This window comes from Struthio camelus, chromosome Z (genome assembly GCF_040807025.1).
Source record: "Struthio camelus isolate bStrCam1 chromosome Z, bStrCam1.hap1, whole genome shotgun sequence".
Taxonomy (NCBI): domain Eukaryota; kingdom Metazoa; phylum Chordata; class Aves; order Struthioniformes; family Struthionidae; genus Struthio; species Struthio camelus.
In genome coordinates this window covers 8,428,484-8,450,048 of record NC_090982.1, presented here as the reverse complement: position 1 = coordinate 8,450,048, position 21,565 = coordinate 8,428,484, and the positions used below count along the sequence as shown (strand labels likewise).

General features: G+C 38.7%; 1 protein-coding gene across 3 annotated transcripts in view; it reads right to left on the bottom strand.

The window, feature by feature from the left end:
* RFX3 (regulatory factor X3) overlaps nt 1-20,774 on the bottom strand; it is a 128,038-nt gene extending 107,264 nt beyond the window's left edge. For all 3 annotated transcript variants that reach the window (XM_068928964.1, XM_068928966.1, XM_068928969.1), the window contains exon 1: nt 20,462-20,774. The gene's annotated coding sequence lies outside the window, so the exon portion shown is untranslated. The remainder of the gene's footprint in view (nt 1-20,461) is intronic.
* Between the last annotated feature and the right edge of the window lie 791 nt (nt 20,775-21,565).

Genomic DNA, 21,565 nt, shown 5'->3' with positions numbered 1-21,565 from the left:
CTAGGAACTTTAAAAAACCTAAAAATAACTTTAAAATGGCAACATAATGCTTAATATTTATTCTCTACCTCAAAGATGTGCAGCTGATCCGTAAGTTGATTCCAAAATGTTGATCTCAAATTAGGTTATTCTTCCTTTGTACATTGCTATCAATCACAAAGATTCTGCCAGTAAAACTGGACATCCACATATATCTCTGCAGGTTCAGTGCTTTCAATAATGTTTTTGCAGATCTGTTGGAGAACTGCTAACAAACGGCATGCAGAAGAACTGAATATTAGGACTTTTCTCTGTTCTTTCCGATAATCTTAAACTGTTCCAGCCTGTGCCAAAGAACAAGCTGTTTTATAGTATCAGAGTTAAAAAAAGCCAGGTTTCCTCCAGGCTAGTCCTTTAAATACAACCACACTACAATAGTCCAGTGCAGAGTAAGGACATTTACCAGCAGACCCAGCAGGCTGTTGTGAAATGGAGTGTAAATTGGGTACTAACTGCCTTTTCTTCCGTGGTAGTATACATTTTAGTTTACCTTCCTGAACTAATTATTTTGATATCTACTTTTCTGAAACTTCTGCCACTCTTTCCAATTAGGTGGAGAGCCATATTAGAAAAAAAACCTCTTTTCCTAAGAGTACAGGGGTAAAAGAAGCATAATGTCCAAAAGTTATTGCAAAGGCTAAGATTGTCTATACATTAGCCATAACACCTACAGCTACAAAATGGATTCCAGAAGTCATCCAAAGAGATGCAAGAAAAGGGTTTGTGCTCCTCAAAACACTTTATATTTTTTACTGGTTGAAGTTTTCTAGAGGAACATTGAAAACAGTAACAAACATAAGACTGTTCTGAAGAGAAAATCTTGGGGGCTGGGAGGAAGAAAGCAAACTTCTTAGGAACACATCTATGAATGCAAGCTCTTTTGTAACCTGAAGTTCATCTCTTCTCCAGAATTTGCAACCGTGCACTATCTAAGCAATTTCTAAATTTCTAAAAACAAATTTCTAAAGTAAAACCAAACTTCTTCTCACCTACATTAGAACAATGTGCTTACATGACTCAAATCACAAAGTTGTTTTATCCTCTGTATTTAGAGGATTTAGTTTACTGAAAGAGACGGTGACTACTCTAATGGAGTCCACTTTTAAATACCACAATCAAACAAGTATTCCCATCAACTAATACAGACAAGTATGATCACTGCCACTTTACACTGTGTATTTATATTAAGAAAATATGACTGCAATGTTCAAAGTTACCGTAGTGGCTGTGAACTCAAAGATGATAGGCAGCTTGGAAAAACAGTCTAAAATGATTACATTAACGTTGCTATGGCTAAAAACAATCTAAACATCTTATGCTGTACAAGTACCTACTGAATTTTAATTTAAAATTGAATACTGATTATCTGAACTAACTTTTACAGCTATTACTATTTTCTTAGAGCTTGTTTCTACCAAGTTTTTCTGCGTCACTCAAGGGCACATTAGAGACCGAAAGGACCTTGCCAAAGACAGCAGAGATCCAACGCTACGTCCATCTACAGCTGTTCCCTAAATGACCCTTCATTAACATTATATGATAGTCCCTTCAATGTCACTGAAGCAAATGAGTTTCTCTTGCCGATATATAGATTTGTTTCTCATAGAACAGGATAGGGCCTTGAATTGTTAGATATGGGAAGACACCCTGCTTGTCTTCATTGACAGCTCAGTAAAGAAATTTGATAAGAAACAGGCCCTAATCAGGTTAAGGCCTAAACTAATATTCGTCTATTGATTGTTATAGAAGATCCCTCATACGTGAGACTGGCCAGTTCAAGAAAGCTGTGCAAGCTGAATGTCACCTGCGCAGGTAGCAAGTTAAGTTCTAAGAGACAGTTCCACACTACCACACTGGTTTCAGTTCACGTTGTCTTCTATAACCCTGGTGTCCCTGTTCCTGCCATGCAGCTCACTACCCCCGACAATTATACCAGAGAAAATGCACACAGAACTGCTCCCTTATATGTTTCCTGTACAGAAAAATAAATTCAGGGATTACATGAAATGAATACAACTGTAGTTAGTGTCAAAACTGAAAAAAGGAAATCATTTAACATGCTTAGAAAGGTTGTTTCAGCATGCAGAAATAACACATCAGGTCCCTGCAGGATAGTGGCCTTTTCCACTAATTTATTCACTCTTACACCTTCTAAATATCCCACTTCTTAATGCATGTGGACTAGATTTCATGCCACATATTCACTTTAAACATTCATAAATAAAAGACACACTCCCTCTCTCCACTGATGCTGTATGGGTGCATATATAAATATATATATACACACACACATACCTATACATACACATATATATGCACATAAATAGGACAGCTACTTTATAAATAGTATATGCATACACCAGTCCAAAGTGGAATAGATGTTGCCATTCATACTTTAGATTATTGAACACTTTCCATTATAAGTTAGTTTTCACTTGGTTGTATCTTTACAATATTTACTTTTTCTTCATGCAAACTTCCTCTCAGCCATACGCAGTTTCAGAAGATTTAAGTTCCCAGCAATTCTGAGAATAGGGCACAGAGAAAAAAGTTATCCGCCTGTATTTAAATACATAAACATTTTAAGATACTGAAAATCCAGCTACTCCAATACAAAGTTTCTGTAAATCCTTGAATTCGAAGAGTAATTTAAACGTGGCATAGCTACAAAACGCTACTAGAAATTGGCAATATCAAGTTCTTAACTGTAGTTTTAACTCACTTGCCAAATTTCTCTGTAGATACGGATAACAGTGCATGAATTACATCATCTTCCACATACTGACTACTGATACCAACTCCTCACATCAGTATACACGATATTAGCTGATTTTGATCATGATTTTCCTGTAAAACTGCTTACATACAAATTTGTTAGGGTGTTTAGCCATAAGCTTAATAATTGAGAAATTACTACTTGCATATCCCTTACACTCCTACAGCTAATAGAGAAGCACCACGGAGGGAGAAGGGGAAGAGGCGAAAGGAAAAAAGGAAGGACGAGTAATTGGAAAAGGCAAGGCATACGCAGAGCTATCCGGATATGAGATGTAAAGCAGATGTAGAGGAATTGTCATTAGCTGGAAAAAGTGGTAGGAAAAAAAAAAAGTCAAAGCTACTACTAGTGAAAAGCAGTGAAGATACTTTGGTGGGTTTTAGCTTTCTGAAAAACTCACTTTTCTGTTGTAAAGCTAAACAGAGGTGAAAACGCTTTGAAAGATGCTGTCCATAAACCCTCAGAATGACTGCAAATTGGTGCACTTTACATAAGAGAAAAAGCAAGCATCTTGTGGGCACAAGTTTGTTCACCTCCCATATACAGAATATAATGAACATAACATAGAACAAAAGTATAATATACAAACTTTACCATAATAAAACTGCATTTCCCTTTAAAAAGACTAGATATGATTCAGCAATTTGTTTGTTTATAGTTCTTACTGAAACTTAAGGTGTTCTTATTAACTTCATTTATGAAAGCTACATTATTGTGATCACCCACGTCACTTACTATTTGCAATAGGTATTAAACTTTCATAATCATGAGAGCTAAAAACTCCAGAAAATTTCAGATTCAGAAAAAAACACATATGAGGACAAATGGCAAAGTGCAACAAAAACAGTGACTGAAATAAAATAAAAAGTATGCTTACTTCATATGTATTCAGAAGAACACACTTTAACATATATGTGACTGTAAAAATAATATATATATATTTGGTACTAAATAATGTTTGTGGTAAAATTTAAATTACAAAGGTTTTTCAATCATATGTGAATTATATGAAAGGAAATAGTATCCTTTTCAAGTTTTCTAACATAAAAGACTTGCCTGGAAGGAAGACTGATAAATTCTATAAAGGACCAACACAATAGAAAGCTAAATTTGGTTTGTTACGGTTCCACTGAAAATTTGAGTTTGTCATTACGGTAGCGAGGTAGCGAAGTCACAGGCTAAATTATTAACACAATAATCCAGTTATTAAAATAACATACTCTGACATGAAATAAATTAAAATTTTGATGGCAAATTAACAAAAGATATTTATATCTCTCTTGTCTGTATGAGAATAACACACTCAAATATGAAAACAAATTAAAATGTATCATATAAAGGGTATAAGGGATTATGAATGTATATATGAATATAAAGGACTGAGAGAATTCAGAAGAAGAACAACTTCTCTGAAAGAAGCATGGATCTCTCAACATGCGTAACTTCTTGACCTACAAAACAGTTCCAAACTTACCAGATTTAACCAATCTGAACATTTCAAACCCTAAAGGTGAGTTTTATTGACGTAATCAACAGCAAACTAGTACCTTAATGCTGATCATTACTGTTGAACAACTTTTAAGCAGGTTCAAGATGAATTGATCAAAAGTGACCAAGAAACAATACTGTGTAGAAACAGATGTAGAAAATTATGACAGTGAAGAATATATTAAATGATGATGCCTTGGGATTACTTACATAGTAAGGATTACTCACATAAGGTTTGTCAAGAGTGGGCTTCTAACTGTCTTAAAGGATTGTACGTATTTTTTCCAGGATACATTCTGACAATCTCACTGCTGCAAGCAGCAGGAGCCCCTAGGGTGCCAGGCCAGGCAAAGAAGCTTTGCACGGTGTTGCAAAAGGGGCAAGTCTTAATAGCGTTTGCAAAAATATTAGCAGATGTTAGTTGAACATACTTTTATAAATAATTTCTAAGTTGTTTTAAAAAACTTAAAATTTTCAAGGTATCCTCGGAGGCTCCCACTCCTCAAAATGATTATTCCCCAGAGTTTGAAGAGGTTTATCGGTTCTCAAGTTGCAGGCAAAAAACCCCAGATCCTGAACTTCTGAATGTCAATTACATAAAATTGACCAAGAGAATCTTCCTCAAAATATATTTTAAGTGTCAAGCGTGTGTAGGTTGAGAGGAAGTGTGCAAAAACACCCCAAAGAAAGCTGGAGATTAGCAAAGAAGAAAGCAAAGTGGCTGCTGGCAAAGAAGACACCATGCAGTCTCTAGAAATTAAGATTAGTAGCTGCAGGCTAATCCCAAAGCCCAGCAGCATCCATGTCAAAGATACCTCGTGTGTGATGCTTAGCAGCCTTGTCATACCCTACTATCTCAGGTAAGCTGTTAAATATTAAACCACAGAGGAGCAAAGCATCCGACAAGTAACAGGAAAAAACAGTGGAGACAAACCGAGGAGGTTAATAAGGTCTGAAAATGTGTACCAACAAATACTGAAAATAGAATTATAATTACAAAATACACACGACTAGATGTCACTGTCAGCAATTTATGATACAATAAGGCAGCAAAGCAGGACTAAATGATAAACTGCAGAAGAAGTCAAAATGTTGATATGAAGAAAGATTTAAAGACGGATGTATACTTTTATTTATTGCCTATAAAAGAGAGAAAAATAGCCATCAATCTTTAGGTATACATAGGAAGAAAACATGCCATTATTTATTTTTTCATGTGTTTTTCAAACACGTACTCACAAACAGTTTGCAAAATTTGGGTAAAATTCTAAAAAGTCCACCCCTATTTTTCAATACTGCTTTATATTGCAAAGATATCCTTTACCTTCCCCTATTATCTGAATTCCAAATATCTCTTTAAAAATCTGTCACTTTGTCTTGTACCCACATACTTAAAGTACAGTAATTATAAAATTAAATTATGACTTTCCTAGTACTATATTAAACTTAGCTCAAAAGCACATCAAACAATCTCACTCCGAGTTAGGAAAAGAGTATGAGAAAAAAACTTGAAGACTGATGTTTCTGAAGATAAAAGTATTTGTATCGCTTGTCATCTAAGTATAAGTGCAAGAGGTAACTAACATTTCACCATGTTTATCTTGTTCTTTCCTTTCTTATATCCTCAAGAGTAAATCCAAAGAGAGGCAATACACAAGAGATTTATTATGTCAGAAGCAGTGACAAAGAATGACTCTTATAGTAAGAATATTACTTTACCAAACATGCCTCAAATTCTGTACCACACTGGATAAACATTAAGAAATTCATTTCAACCTTGTTTGCTTTCTTATATGATTTTTTCCCAACACATCAGCTTTCAACAGTACATATTTATTCACAAAGCACTATTGTTCCTATAAATGTTGCCAAAACAATGATTGACTGTGGTGACTCAGTATTTTATGAGATAGTATGAATGCACAAGTATATATGAACTCATACGCACAGAAATACGCCTACTCAGGAAAAACACGATAGTGGCTTTTAGCCACCCTGCAGTAAAAGACATTCAGTTCCTAAACCATACATTCTTCTGCTCTGCTTTTCCAACCTAACAGTACTCACACCTTAAAAGATAGTGACTTGAACAACCCTCAGCTTGTATTTCGTGGATAGATGCCAATGTTTTTATTTTTGTTCCACGTGTGACTTAAAAAAACAACCACTTCAACTTGTTTGTTTTTAGATTATAGACACATATTTATAAACAATATTCTCAAGTAATCAAACCCTCTGTATTCATCACTGCACTTCTCTCAGTGAAAGTTCTCTGCACTCTTAACTTAGATTGACTCTATTAATAAAGCATGTAAAAATATACAAGTAAAAAACATAACTGTTCTTACAGCAAAAATATCAGAAGTAAAAAATATTAAATAACAAATTCTACGGTTTGCTTTAAATAGAAATTTCTTGTTTATGCATTTTATACTAGAAATTACCTACCATCGCTTTTTTCCTAAAGCAAAACCACAATCAGAGCTAATAGCAAGCACAGCCTAAAACCATGAAGTAATGAATACTGAATAACATACCAAGATACAGAACTGAAAAAAAATTAAGGGAGAACCCATTAATTCCAAATAAGAAAAGAATGCGATGAATTAAGCTAGAACTGTTACAACAGTGAAAAACAGTAACAATCTCTATGTTCACAATAATTGTATTTATAATACAAATGGAATATCCAGAAATACACAATCATTAGAGCCAAGGTATGACTTTTTTTTTCCTGGGCTTATAAAGTTATGGCATGTTCTAAGCAGAAATTCTCATGTAATCGGACAAGAACCTTGATCTCTGCGTTTAGATAACTTAAATACTACTACTTTTAAAAGAGGGTTTAATAAAAGGTAATATTAACTAATTGTTTAATAAAATTTCTATCTTATTAGACTCTATCCTCATGCAAACATGGGAAATCAGAAAACAACCCAAATGTAAAGAATATGTTGTGGATGTTGTCTCCCTGGACTTCAGCAAGGCTTTTGACACTGTCTCCCAGCACATCCTCACAGGCAAGCTCAGGAAGTGTGGGCTAGATGAGTGGATGGTGAGGTGGATTGAGAACTGGCTGGATGGCCGAGCTCAGAGGGTTGTGGTGAATGGCGCAGAGTCAAGTTGGAGGCCTGTGGCTAGTGGTGTCCCCCAGGGCTCAGTCCTGGCTCCAGTCTTGTTCAACGTATTCATCAGTGACCTGGATGGAGGGACAGAGTGCACCCTCAGCAAGTTTGCTGAGGATACGAAACTGGGGGGAGAGGCTAACACACCAGAAGACTGTGCTGCCATTCAGAGGGACCTGGACAGGCTGGAGACGTGGGCGGAGAGGAACCTCATGAAGGTCAACAAAGGCAAGTGCAAGGTCCTGCACCTAGGCAGGAATAATCCCATGCACCAGGACAGGCTGGGGGTTGACCTGATGGAAAGTAGCTCTGCAGAGAAGGACCTGGGAGTGCTGGTGGACAACAAGTTAAACATGAGCCAGCAGTGTGCCCTTGTGGCCAAGAAGGCCAATGGTCTCCTGGGGTGCATTAGGCAGAGTGTTGCCAGCAGGACGAGGGAGGTGATCCTGCCCCTCTCCTCTGCCCTGCTGAGGCCTCACCTGGAGTACTGTCTCCAGTTCTGGGCTCCCCAGTACAAGAGAGACATGGCACTCCTGGAGAGAGTCCAGCGGAGGGCTACCAAGATGATTAGAGGGCTGGAGCACCTCTCCTATGAAGAAAGACTGCAAGAGCTGGGCCTGTTCAGCCTGGAGAAGAGAAGATTGAGAGGGGATCTCGTCAACGTGTACAAGTATCTGAAGGGGGAGTGTCAAGAGGATGAGGCCAGCCTCTTCTCCGTGGTGCCCAGCAACAGGACAAGAGGCAATGGGCAGAAACTGAACCACAGGAAGTTCCATCTGAACATGAGGAAAAACTTCTTCACTGTGAGGGTGACAGAGCATTGGAACAGGCTGCCCAGAGAGGTGGTGGAGTCTCCTTCACTGGAGATATTCAAAACCCGTCTGGATGTGATCCTGGGCAATATGCTCTAGGTGACTCTGCTTGAACAGGGGGGTTGGACTAGATGATCTCCAGAGGTCCCTTCCAACCTAAACGATTCTGTGATTCTGTAATATTCTGTGACAACATGCATTAAAAGTATATGGGATGAACAGCAAAAAATAAATTTAAATTTTAGATCTAAAACTCAATAAAGGACATAGGAAGGCTTAACAATTTAATATACTGTCAACAGTATATTGCTTGCAACACAAGCAGCATTAAAAAATACATACACCCCGTTGTTTCGTCTTCTTTTCAGAATTGGCAAGTAACAGTAAAATAACAATACTAAGTAGATAGCACTACCTATCCCATTTTTAGTGGGCGACCATCAAAATCTAAACTATTACACACACAACACTAATGCTGAACACTATGAATATAATTTTCCAGGTTTCCTAAAGGTTTTTTTCATTGCTTTTCTTAATGAAGCTCTTTGTTCTGTTCAGTAAGATTGCTACTACTTTAATTTTGTTGGTATACATTTTAAGCAGTGCCTGGCTTGTAAAAATAAGGTATGTAGCCTCACTTGGCAGGACATTCTTAAAGACAGAAGCCCAGAAGAATAGAGGCATATCAAAAAAATGTTCTGGCAATGTTATGCTCTTAGATCATTTAGGACATTTCAAGGTTCCCTGTGCATTCAGTTATTTATTTCAGCTGGAAAAAGCATCTTTCCCAAGCAGAAAATGCACCACAAGCAAGTTATGGAAACCTTATAACTCTTTCCACTGAACTTCCTGAATTTGGGGGAGGTAAGTTTAACAACTTACTAATACAACCAAAATGCAGGTTCTGAACAATGTATTAACTTTTTTATGCCTTAATCACTTAATTAGCTTCAACTAGGAATGAAACATCTGTATTTAAATAAAGGGATTAGTTCCTAATGCTGCCTTGATTATTATAATTGTATTTACCACAGTTAGCAATATGTACAATATGCCTCTGCTTAACCCTCAAGCAATTCTCAACCTGAGTGAGAGGTACATTAACTTTGCTGGGGACTTCAGCATCTCAATAAGACTTCCTCCACAACAGTCAAATCCCAGCCAAAACGATGTTAGCAATAGAACCACTTCCATCCACAGAGGCAATGGTTCAGAAAATGTCTTTCTGATTTCACCAATAATAGAGTTACTGGCAAATACACATCCTCAAACTACTACTTTCCACCTCCATCATTGCTACTCATTTCATAATTGCTGCTATATAGTAAAGCAAACATTTTTTTGTAAACAAACACCTCTTTACAGACGCTCAGGAATGATCATCATTGCCTCCCACATCCTTTTTTGGATACATTCCAGTTCTTACTGAAGGTAACAGAAATCCAGCCCACATATAAGCAAATGTTTTAGGTGCCTGCATCACAGAAAAAACTCTTCAGACTTCTGGCTATTTTACTTGCTAAATATGATTTATAAATCACCTAGTGGTTAGCTAAATACCAATTGTGCTATCAACAACCCTTGTACTGGCCTCAGTAAACTAAGGAAGTTATTCTTTTTAATATATTTTAAATAATTTCACTTAACATTTATAATTTTGCTATTTTTCTCCAGCTGCAGTCCCCTTTCACTGCAACAAAAGAATTAAGAACTGCAAGTAAAGACCTTGAAAAATAAATACAAATAAAAGCCCATATTAATCAAACGATATGAGAACATCTTAGGAGAAAATATACTTGATAAAGGAATGGAATTATAACAAGTCAATGATGAGGAAACTCTCAGTATTACAGCATTTGCATTATTTATGACAATGGGTATCTCCAATTGGCAAGTACGGACCTCCTGATTAAGAGAAAATGCCCTGCTAAATGGTTCTTATCCCTATGAAATTACTGCTGCAGATTTCTTTCGCTCTTCAAGAAAAATTCAAAAAAAAAAAAAACAGACAAGCACACAGCATCTACAATTCTTTTGGTTTCATGGCAAACTTACCAGTTCCTTTCCTACCCAGTTAAATGCAGTAGCTGAAGTATGCAAAACGCTTTTGAATAAGTACATGAAATATGGAATACATCAAATATTTAATGTAGAAGAAACATTTTTAAAATGAAAATTCAAACATTAGCACTTAAGAGCAGATTGTTGCAAAGTCAGAAGCACAGCTATAACATAAAATTACACTTGTGATCAGGCAATTTCGTTTATGGAGATGACAGAGCTAATTATACTGGAAGATTAAACATATTATCAATTACCCTACCAACCTCCATTATTAACCTCCAATCACGTTTTCAAGCCATTTTTAAAGAATCTACACCTTCCCATACAACATTCTTTGAGACAAGTACTTCAGCAGCTCTGATCAAAGGTTTCTTTTTTCCTTTGTGTATATACTTTCCTTCATCAAAGGCAACCAAAAAGTAACTTCCTATTTCCCATCTGTCAGATTCATCTATTTTCCACCTTTGGAAATTATGCCTTTCCTTCTACTATAGAAGGAAGGGAAAAAATCTTATACTTTATTCTAAGCATCTGCTTATTTTCACTAAAGAAAAAAAACCTGCTGGTTCCAGCTTGAACATGTCTGAGTATGTTACAGGTGGCCAAGGTGCAGATGTTTAGCTTCGTTTGGCACTCGGGCAATTCAACGGGGACTGAAGCAGTTACCATCCTTCGGTCATAGCACGTAACCAGCAGCATGACTCTGCTGGCATGTGAAATTTTGTGCATCCTAAACCCATGATTGTGTTGAGGATACAACCCATTAAGAACTACTGAGATTTACAATACTGAGTTGTTCCAGGCCCCAATCATGTAACCCAACAGGCTATGCGGAAAGCAAGCAGTGGGAGCCCTTCAGTGGCACCTTTTCACATGCAGACTCATCCTGAAACTCTCCTTCTTCTTAATTGTCCGAAGTATGTTTGTGATATACACCTTGTGACTCATGGCCACACGAGCAATATGTTTTCACAATCTTCAAAGGTCATGGACGTTGGTCCTATGATGCTATGGCTAGCTCTCCCCATAAGTTAAGAAATGTCAGCTCCTTTGGATGTCAATAAGGACACCACAAAAATACATACTAAAAGGAGGACAAAGCAATGAAGATAATGAACATCTTCAAGTCCTGTTAAAGAGAGCAAACTTAACTCAGTGGAAGTTAAAAATTTAATATCTGAAAGTTAAATCTTGAGAAGAATACCCCCTCCACAAACAATGAATGATATAAGATGGCCACTGCAATGTGAGTACCCCAAACCACACAGACTCACAACATTGTATTGCATACAACTACCTGACCATCTGGATGATGTGAAGCAGTCTTGGCTACAAGAATGAAAAATACACTGAATAGCTGCAACTGGACCAGCAAGAAAATAGAGCATTAAAAATACTAGGAAAAGGTCTGATCCATCAGTCAGACCTTCTTGCTTGAGAAATTATGCTATCGACTGGAAGGACCAACTCCAATATTGCAAATGAGTCTTCCCTTGCTTTGACATAAGTTTGACCATGAAGGACACTTCAGTCACAGACGGTACTGAATTCCTTCTGCAAAACAGCCTGGGGTTTAGAAGACATTAAACCTCTCTCATCTCCACATAACTTCAGATGCAGTGCAGTAAAAGCTATATGGATTTACCTCCTCATTTCTGTCCCTGGAAACACCTCGTCAGGACTATTCTCCTTACAGGAAAAAGAAGTTTTAGAGAGTTGGAGTAAAATAGCATAATTCAGGATGACCTTCAACCAGAAGGCACCTGGGAAGCTGAAATGAGACTACACCATCAAGAGTCTTCATCTTAGGTCCTTCACACTTGCCTCACCTCAAAATCAAAAATGTGACAGGTAGGATGTCCTGAGACTGGATCAGGGACTGGATGCATATTTTCATGCTGCATCCTTCAGTTCTAAAGCTGATGATGATTTATTCCCTAAAACAGCAGAAAGAATGGTCTAGTTCACTGAAGAACATGCAAGTTTTAGAAAAGACTTTTTCTAAAAGTTCCAGGGAAATGTAATATTACAGAATTATAGGGAAATGTATTACACAGAATCTACGCTCAGGTGTTAAAAAGATTTTGCATTTTTTTCATTTACTAAACCTGTTAGAAAGCAATGAAACGAATACCGAAGAATCAGTTATTTTGCAGCTTGCAACTCAAATGGAATGGCTGAATAGAGAGTGGGCCAATTAAAACAGGACTGGACCAATTACTAAACAGAAACCTGCCTGCTAATATGACTGACTTTAAGCTACCTCATACTTAATAAACTGATGTGTCAATCTAACTGTTAGGCAGGAGATCAATTTGATAAGCCAGTTATTACGAAGGTTGTTCAACTGCCCTGCATTAGCCAAGGCTAATGTAACTTTGACTACAATCAGGAGTTTTGGCAGAAGTAATCTAAATGCCTTCATATAGGCAACCATATCTTTTTGATTTTAAAAACAGGTGTAATATACTCTGTAGAGCTATCGAAATTTAGTTAAACATAGATTAACTTTCTACTACTTAACTGACACAAAAAATATATATGATCAGATCATTAGTTTTTTTAATTGGAAAATTCGAGAAAATTTAGTTTAGAAGTGGTGATTGTAGAACAACTCTTTTTCCAAAGAAAACTATTCTGAAAGCAAGCGTGGGTTTTTAACCAAGGCTGGTAGTTTCTCTCTCTCGCTCTCTCTCTTTTTTTTTTTTTTTTTTAAGTTCTGTTCTGTTTTTCCTGTATCTTCCCAAAATGTCCAAGAGACCTAACGCAAGTAAGATTGAATCCCAATAATAAACATTGTATTTAAAAACTGTCATTAAAAAGATGAACTGGCAATTATTTGTGTACAGCCACATGCATAATGGAAGCACCACAATGTACATCTCAGCAGCAAAGAACACTGAGTGGGAAATATTATTCCTTCAGTCAAGTTTGTAACTCAACTCTCTGTCCTGCTTATGACGAGTTACAGAACGATAAAGTAGAAAGACTCTAGAGAAGTTTTATTCAGAATACAGATCCTATTATAAAACAGCAGTTAGAGCTATAGATGGAGAACTTAAAAAACTTTTTTTGAACACGAATCTAAAACTTACATGACATTTTGACATAATATTTTATCATAAGAAAGAAATCCCGATGTTCACCTGCCATTGAAAAAAAAGGTAATGGCAACAGAATTAAAATTTGTTACTTCGGCCCATCTAAAAGGGGTGGAGTTGGTCCTCCTTAGTAAACGGCAGTTACATTTTTGTAGTCCTACTCATCCAAGATTTTCACTTTCAGATTGCATTCTTAGCTGTTAGCACTGCAGAACGCAACCAGGGGGTGTGGAGGAAACAATTCCGAGAGCAGTATCAGTTGTAATAATAAAATAACTCTCATTTTGTTTAGATGAGGATATAAAGACAAATAGCAGCTTTTGAGATGCTATGTGAAAAACGTGCAACTACATCAAAAGGCATTAGCTCAAATCCACAATCCTGGTGATCTAATTCACTAGCAAGTAAAATCTTCACGTAGCCTATAAATATCCAACACTGTTGTCAGAATAAGGGAGCTACTTAAGCAAGACTCCTCTGCCTTCTCCCCCTAGATTCAGGTACATTAGAAAGATAATCAGACCAAGGTCTTTGGAAACAATATACAGCGCATCACTCGAAAAAATCAGCAGATGTGAATTAGGTGATTTTAAGCTAAAATTTTTTTTTTCATTTTAGCTCCACAGAAACTAACAGTTAACTATAACCTTAATTACTGTATTTTCAAGTAGTTCTAACTTAGAATGTTATTATGATTTTTTCAGTTCTTTACAAAGACAGTATAGTTAATAATACATAAAAAGAGAAAAGCAGAAGAGGAAAAAAGCAGACCTTAGCTGAGGTAGAATAAAATGACTAAATGGCACGAGAAAGGTAACATAATGCACCTTTTTACACAATTGATTATTGCTATTTCCACTTCGTAATGTTGCATCGCTGACTTAAATACAGTGAGTTTCAGCATTCAGAAAATGTTTCAGAAGTGGTACATAAGAGAAAATGCAGATAGATTAACTATTAAGAGGTAATAACACAGGCAAGGGAAGTCATTTGCTTGGTGGATGAACAGTAAACATGGCTTTGAGTTGTTCATTACTATCTCTAGTGTTAGTGTCCACATCAGAACAAAATCAGAGCCTTATAATGATGCCTACAGTGTATCCAAAGACACAATGCTTGCCTTAAAGAGCTTGCTATAAGACTCCAATAAGAAGGAAAAAAGAAGAACTGAAGAAACAGTACTGTATCACTTGTACAGTCTACAGGCATTATATCACGGTTGCATTACACACTTACTCAGAAAAGAACTAAAGAAGTATATTCAATGTACTGTGTCCATGGGTGGATGAATGACCTTTAAAAATACTGCCAGAGTTTTTTCAATTGTTAATAAATGAATACAATTCACAAAACATAAGTACACTCCATCAAATTCACTGATTAATATAGATCTTTCATGTTCACATAGCATAAGTATCATATAAGAATTTAAACAGGTAAGAAAGGTTATAAGTAAGTTAGGAATTTATAAAGGAAGTCTGATTGCTAGAATTTAAAATTCCAAGCCTTATCAAAATTTATATTACAGTAGATTAAACTCTTTTACTAAATGCAACTTACAATATACTACATCTGTCATTTCTGGATTTTGGTTCACAAAATCTGAGGATGGGAAATCAAATACAAATAACTTACCACATTGCAGCAGGAAAAATAACCACCAGTAATGTGTCGAAACATGCATTTTAAGACAAACTACCCCTACTCTTGCCTGCACCTTTTCATACTTTCCAAATGGAAATGACACTGAACTACTACAAAGGGAATTACACTGAACCTTATCCAGCCCCACACCAATAAAAATGGACCTATTAATCTTACAGTGTATAGAAAAATAAGAGAACTTATTAAACTATAGAAGTCAGGATGATAACATTTTAATCTGTCAGTTTCATATACCACAGTGTAATTTTTGAAATGGAACCTTAGGTAGCCTCATAAATATATAGAGGATATTACTTCTTTACTGTTTCTTTTAAAACTAATGATTGATGGATAAAGTTCTGCCTCCTTTGCAATTCAGAAGTAAAACTGGTAAACTTTAATCACAATTTCATCCAGTGAGAGTTTCAGTGAGAAAGAAAAAACCCATATGCTGCAATATGTTTTTTATTTCTGGCCAAATTTTTTTAAAAAAGGAGAATAAAATATGACTCTACACTAATCAGTAAGAGTGTGTGTAACAGACAAGTGTATAGTATTGTGTAACACCATAAACCTCACTATGAAATGCATGAATTTCTTACGCAAATCGATCCAGCTTCTCAGAGGAGCAATGATTTACCTCAGTAAGTAAAAACTGTGTTAACTACATGCTACACAGAAACAGTTTACATGTAACTATTTGTTCAGTTTCAATGAACAGAGATTGTATATTAAGTGTCCATAAATAACGGAACAGTCATTTAATGGCATGTTTTCTAGTATAATACAACCAATATAATAACAGTTTGCTATATGGCAATGCACGAAAAAAAGAAGCAGAACAAGTGCAGCAAGTTTTTTTGTAAACCTTACATACCGTATCAGTGTATTTGAATGAAAGAATGTTTAGGATGTTTTCTTTTTCTATTTCAAATAGCATAGCACCCTCTGGTGCATCCAGTAGACGGAAAGCAACTGAGAATAAAGTCCAGTTACTGTTACATAAAATATAAAGTGAAAAAAAGTAACCTCTAATAACAAAAAAATCACACACCTAAGAAGTTTCAGAAATCGAATTTCAAACTCATTTCTTTCCTGATGTTTTATAGCTGAGCAAACTGTAACTGTTGAACAATAAAACAAAAAATATCAGGAATATACAAATACTGAAAGGCACCAGAAACAAAAGACAGCAGTTGCAAAGTAACTCTATGTTCTCAGTAATAGGTCTTCTTAATAAAAGCAAAAAACCACACATAAAACAAGTAATGTTTAGAAAAGGGCAAAGGTCAATAATTTAATGAAACAAAATGTTACACCAAGCTACATTTTTGCTCTTGATCTTTCAAGTAGGAAAGTTATTAGGATTTCAGAATCTACACATGCCATAAACTGCTAAATTTCATGCCCAAATAGTCGTGGCTCCTTCTTTAAAAGTTTAATAAGGAAATAATAAAAGAAGTAACAAATGAATGTGCTTTATGGAGCACTTCAGGCTTTCACACAATATGCTGACTATTAAAACACATCTAGTCACGGAGAAAATAATTTCCTGTGAAAGTATATTTTGCTAATCACAAAAGCAGACCAAGCCACCTGCTTTAGGCAGCTCTTTTGTAAACCTCTGGAAGTCTCAACACAATGAACATGAAACGAAAGTGACACCTGTTTAAATCAGCCATCTGTCCCTAACAAACTAAATTTAGTCAAATCAGATTATATATTGTTCCTTACATTTCCAAAACATGGATATACATAGCACCTGTGCGCAAGAGAAGTATTGCCATCATTCGTAACCATCCATACCAGAAATATGTTCAAAAAGCCAAACTTGTGGCTAACCAAAAATCACAAACTTAAAAATTAGCCTATACATTTTAAAAGCTTCATTCGTTTTTCATTCCTCGTTCTTGGCAAGAATAGTTTCATTCATAGTTCAAAAATATACTTGTTTTGGTATTCTAGTATGTTCATTTGACAAAGAGTCTGATTTAACAGTGGAACTCCCACAACAAGAAACTACTGTACCACTAACAGTTTTTTTTCCTACTTGTGTTTGTGATACATTCATGATTTGTCATTTCAACTAAAAATAATCTTTCCAAAGGACTTTAAAAGTCATATCTTAAATTTTTAAAACTCTGTTCCTTTTCTACATATTCCACGTGTCCATATCTGCAGCTAGTAAGGTTTCAGGCAGACTACAGGGGGAAAAAAAAAAAAAAAACTAATTTGGAATAATACCAGAGGGAAGCCTTTCATAACAGGAGAAAGTTAAGCATGAAGACCAGAAATACTAACTAAAACACCGAAACAAACTACAATGATAAAGGATTAGCATATTTCAGAACCTATAAATACATGGCTATGTTTCAAGTAAGAAGAAAATAATAGCATCCTTTCCTTTCAATGTAAAGTGTAATAAATGGAAGGAAACAATAAGATTTATTTCTGAAGACAGTTTTGTGATTCACAAACTACCACTTTCTGTGGAAAACAATAAATTTGAACATACTAACAAAGCCAGACATAATTATCAGATAAAACATCCAGCTTTTAAACTATATAACAGCATTGTACCTTTGATTCCCATTTCATTTATTTTCACTACATCACTGAGAAGATCTATCCACACTAGCGCAATGTAAGTTAGCTGATTAAAAGCACAATAGAGCATATGATCCAGAAACGATCATTAGGATATGTGGAAACATAGTTATCTAGCTACACAGTCTAAGCCATGAAAACAACCAAATAAAAATCACTAAGCCACTTATTTTCAAAACAGTGGTTAGCATCACAAACATCTAAGATTCTGCTGGCTGAGGTCATTACGGAATCAGAATGTCTATGATCAATAAAACATTGCGGAGAATAAAGTGTCAGTAATACTTTTCTCAGTAAGCTCTACCATATTAACAGAGGTGATACGGCTATATCATTATTCTCCAAAATGCTGCCACTGCCTTAAGCTAATATAGCTAAATAATACAAAAAGTATTTGTTTTTTAAACAAGACTATGTACTTCTAATTAGCTTTTTTAAGAAACATGCACACTTCTCCCCAAAGAGGCAAAGAGAAGGTTTGTCTCACAGCCTATGCAGTTTCCTTTGCTCACAGGGGTTTGCATACGTGTTCTACAAAGACAGATCTCAACACCCAGAAGGAATTCCATCCTGAACAGGACTCTGTCCTGCTGTAATAGGGCTGCTCACATACGGCATGATGCAGAACTGATGTCTGTCTTTCGAAGACCACGAGATGTAAGGAATGATTTCACAACCAATGAATTACAAAACAAACTACCTGATAAAACCAGTAACACCTACATTAAGATTCAAATGTGCCATATAACTTATATGGTACTATAACCTACTGAACGCATACAGACATATCTGACTTCATACTCACACTGACAATTCTTAACGTCCTTAAAACTTATTTGACAGCAGTGCCTAGAAAACTAGCATTCAATATTTTCATCTTGAAAAAAAAACAAAATGAAAACGTAGAGACCTCAGAGAATACGTTTTCAGTATCGACCAAAGTTACATAGTTGGCGAGTTAAACGTACATTCAAAAAGAGAGAGAAAAAAAAGGCAAGATAGATCCAATATTACTTAGCTCAAGGAATAATAACATCAACAATGCACTAACTATTTAGCATATTTTGTACTTGAGAGGCACTCGGAAAAACTGACCTTGTTATGTTCTTTGGCAGTTCCAATACAAGATAAACCAAAAAATTCTAGTTGACATTGCAATCAGAAACCTTGAATTTAATATAGAGCTCTAGAGATGTAAATATAGAAAAAGGAAAAAGTGTATATACTAATTGTAGGTTTTAGATCAAAAAAAAACAAAAAATCATTTTGAATATATTTTTTCTTAATGATTTTATTAAACAAAGCAATAAGGAAATAAATAAGTCATCACTTCAAAAAACAAAAAACTTGCAAATCACACTGACAGGTAATTTGACATGTCAAGGAGGACAGTGTAAGCAGACACAAAAATGTTAAAAGAGAATTTCACTGCTATAATGAAATACCAAAAATATACTTTGTCCAAAAGAATAATTCAGCATGTAAAATATAACTTGTGTATGCTAGCAGCAAAATCCTAATAAGGAAACACAGAAAAGATGAAGAAAACAAGCATCTAGGATTCAAAAATTGAAAAAAAAACTTCATGAATAACACGATTTCTGTTTCAACTTGAGAGTGGAAAAAACTGCCTCTTCTTTTCGCTTCCTCCCTAAATACCCTCTTGAAGTACAGTAGCAGTAACAAAATCACAGAGCAAATTTTTCTATTTTTTTCCTCATCTCCTTTCTTTCCTCTGCTGTGTAGCACTCCAACCTGCAATCACAATGAAATGTCTTGGATTTCATTCACTGTGAAGAGTTTAAGCAAAGTGAGATGGATCCTCTCCCCAACCATCTGCACATGAACTCAGTGTGCATAAACTACAAAGTACACATGCACTGTTCCATACTACACTGATAGGGTAAAAACATCGTTTAAAAAATAACCCCCAGCAGAAGGACAGTAAGAAGAAAACAAACTTGCAGCTCTGGGTGAGCATACATGGGGGTGTTATTGGATAAACGGGAAAGCCGTACAAAGAAAATGCAGCTTGCCCTAAAATCGGGAACAACACTAATTCCCATTAGAAGAAAAAATAACTTGGCCCCAAAAAGCACAGAAAAGTAACGGCTAAGCACATGATTGCCGGTAAAAGACAGCGAAAGTTTACAAACGTCTGCACCTCCAGCAGCCACGCCAAATCACAGCAAGGCCGTGCGAGTGGAAGAGGAACCCTTCCCTGCCCGCCCCCCGCCCGGCTTCTCCGTGTGCCACAGCATCCACCTCTGGCTGCTTCCTTCCTCCCACCCCCATCATTTTTTTTTTCTTTTTTTTTTTTTCCTCCGTTTTAAAGCAAGTAATCTCAGGCTGCGGCCCGAGCCGCCTCTCCCCCGACCCCCCCCCCATCACCAGCACCACCACACACCACCCTCAAGCGGCGCAGACAAGAGGCCCAGGAGGCCGAGGCATACCCACCACCACGTCCCCGCCGCCCTCCTGCGGGTGCCGGCCGCAGCGTGCCTCCGTCCCGACCATGGCCAAACCGCTTCGCGCGTCCCCCCCACCCCTCACCCCTCCCCACGGCGGCTCACCCGCCCCGCCGAGTTACCCCCGCGGGGGAGACCCACGCTCCTCTCTGAGGGCTTACACCCCGCAGCCCGAGCGGTGCAGCCCAGCGGAGCGGCCGGCCCCAGCCCGGATGCTGCAAGGCGGGGGGAAGGCAGAGGTTGTTGGGGGGGGGAAGAGGAGGAGGAGGAGGAAGGACGCGGAGGGGGGGGGAGAGGCAGGCAGAGAGGAGGGCGGGCGCCCGACAAGCATATTCACCTGGGCTGTGGAGGGCTGTGGTGGTGTTCCTGCTGCTGTTGTTGTTGTTGCTGCTGGTGGCTGTTGTTGTTGTTGTGGTGGGTGACGATGAGGAAGGGGGTGAGGATGGGGGTGAGGAGCAGCAGGAGGAGGAGGAGCAGGAGAGGAGCGGTTGTTGTTGATGGGTAACAGTCGCCAGGACTACGGTGACTATGGCGCTTGATTCACAAGGCAACGGTTGCTATAACTCACAAAAGGCAGAGAGCGAGCGAGAGAGGAGGAGGAGGCGGCGGCCCAGCCGGAAAAGCCCGGAAGAGGCGGCGCCTCCCTGACTGACGGCGCGGCGGGGCGGAGCGGTGCGCGGCCGGCGGCGGCGGAGGAGGAGGAGGCGGCGGCGGCGGCGGCGGCCCGGCTGCCTCCCGCGGGGCGGGCGGCCAGGGCCGGGCCGGAGGGCGCCGGCCTCTCGCTCCTCCGGCTGCCCCCGCGCCGCCCTCCGCGGCAGCGCGGGGTCCGCGGCGGGCGCGGCCGCCCTAACGGCCGCTAACGGTCGCCAACGGCCGCGCCGCTCCGGGCTCGGCGGCCGCCCTGACGCCACATCCGGCGGGCGGGGGGGAGGTGGCGGAGGGCCCCGGATGGCGGGGGGCGGCTGCTCGCCCACCGCCCGGGTCCCGCCGGCGCGGGGCTCGCCCAAACGCCGCCCTGCCGCGCGGGAGGCTCCGCGCCGCCGCCGCTCTCCCTCGGAAAATGGCTGTGAGGAGCCGCCGGTGCCGGAGGGGGGAAGGGGAGGGGGCCCGGCTGCCGCCATTTTGAGGCGGGAGAGACGATGGCGCCGGGGCGGGCTGCGCCGCGCAGCCCCGCGGGTCCTGCGCCCCCCGCGGGTGCGTGGGGCTGCGGAGCGGGGTGGCGGCGCCTCCTCGCCGGCCGTTCCCGGGCTGGGCTCCGTGGCGCTGCCTGACTGCGAGAAGCCACCGTTTCTCTCTCCCCCCCCCCCCCAGCCTCACCCCCACGCCGCGGAAATGTCTTTGTGTTTCTCTTAGGTGTGCGTGACTGAGGAATGGGCAGCGTGGAGCTGTGTATGGTGTCCTGACGATGTGCTGAGCCCGCACGGGTAGCGGTCACTGTCGC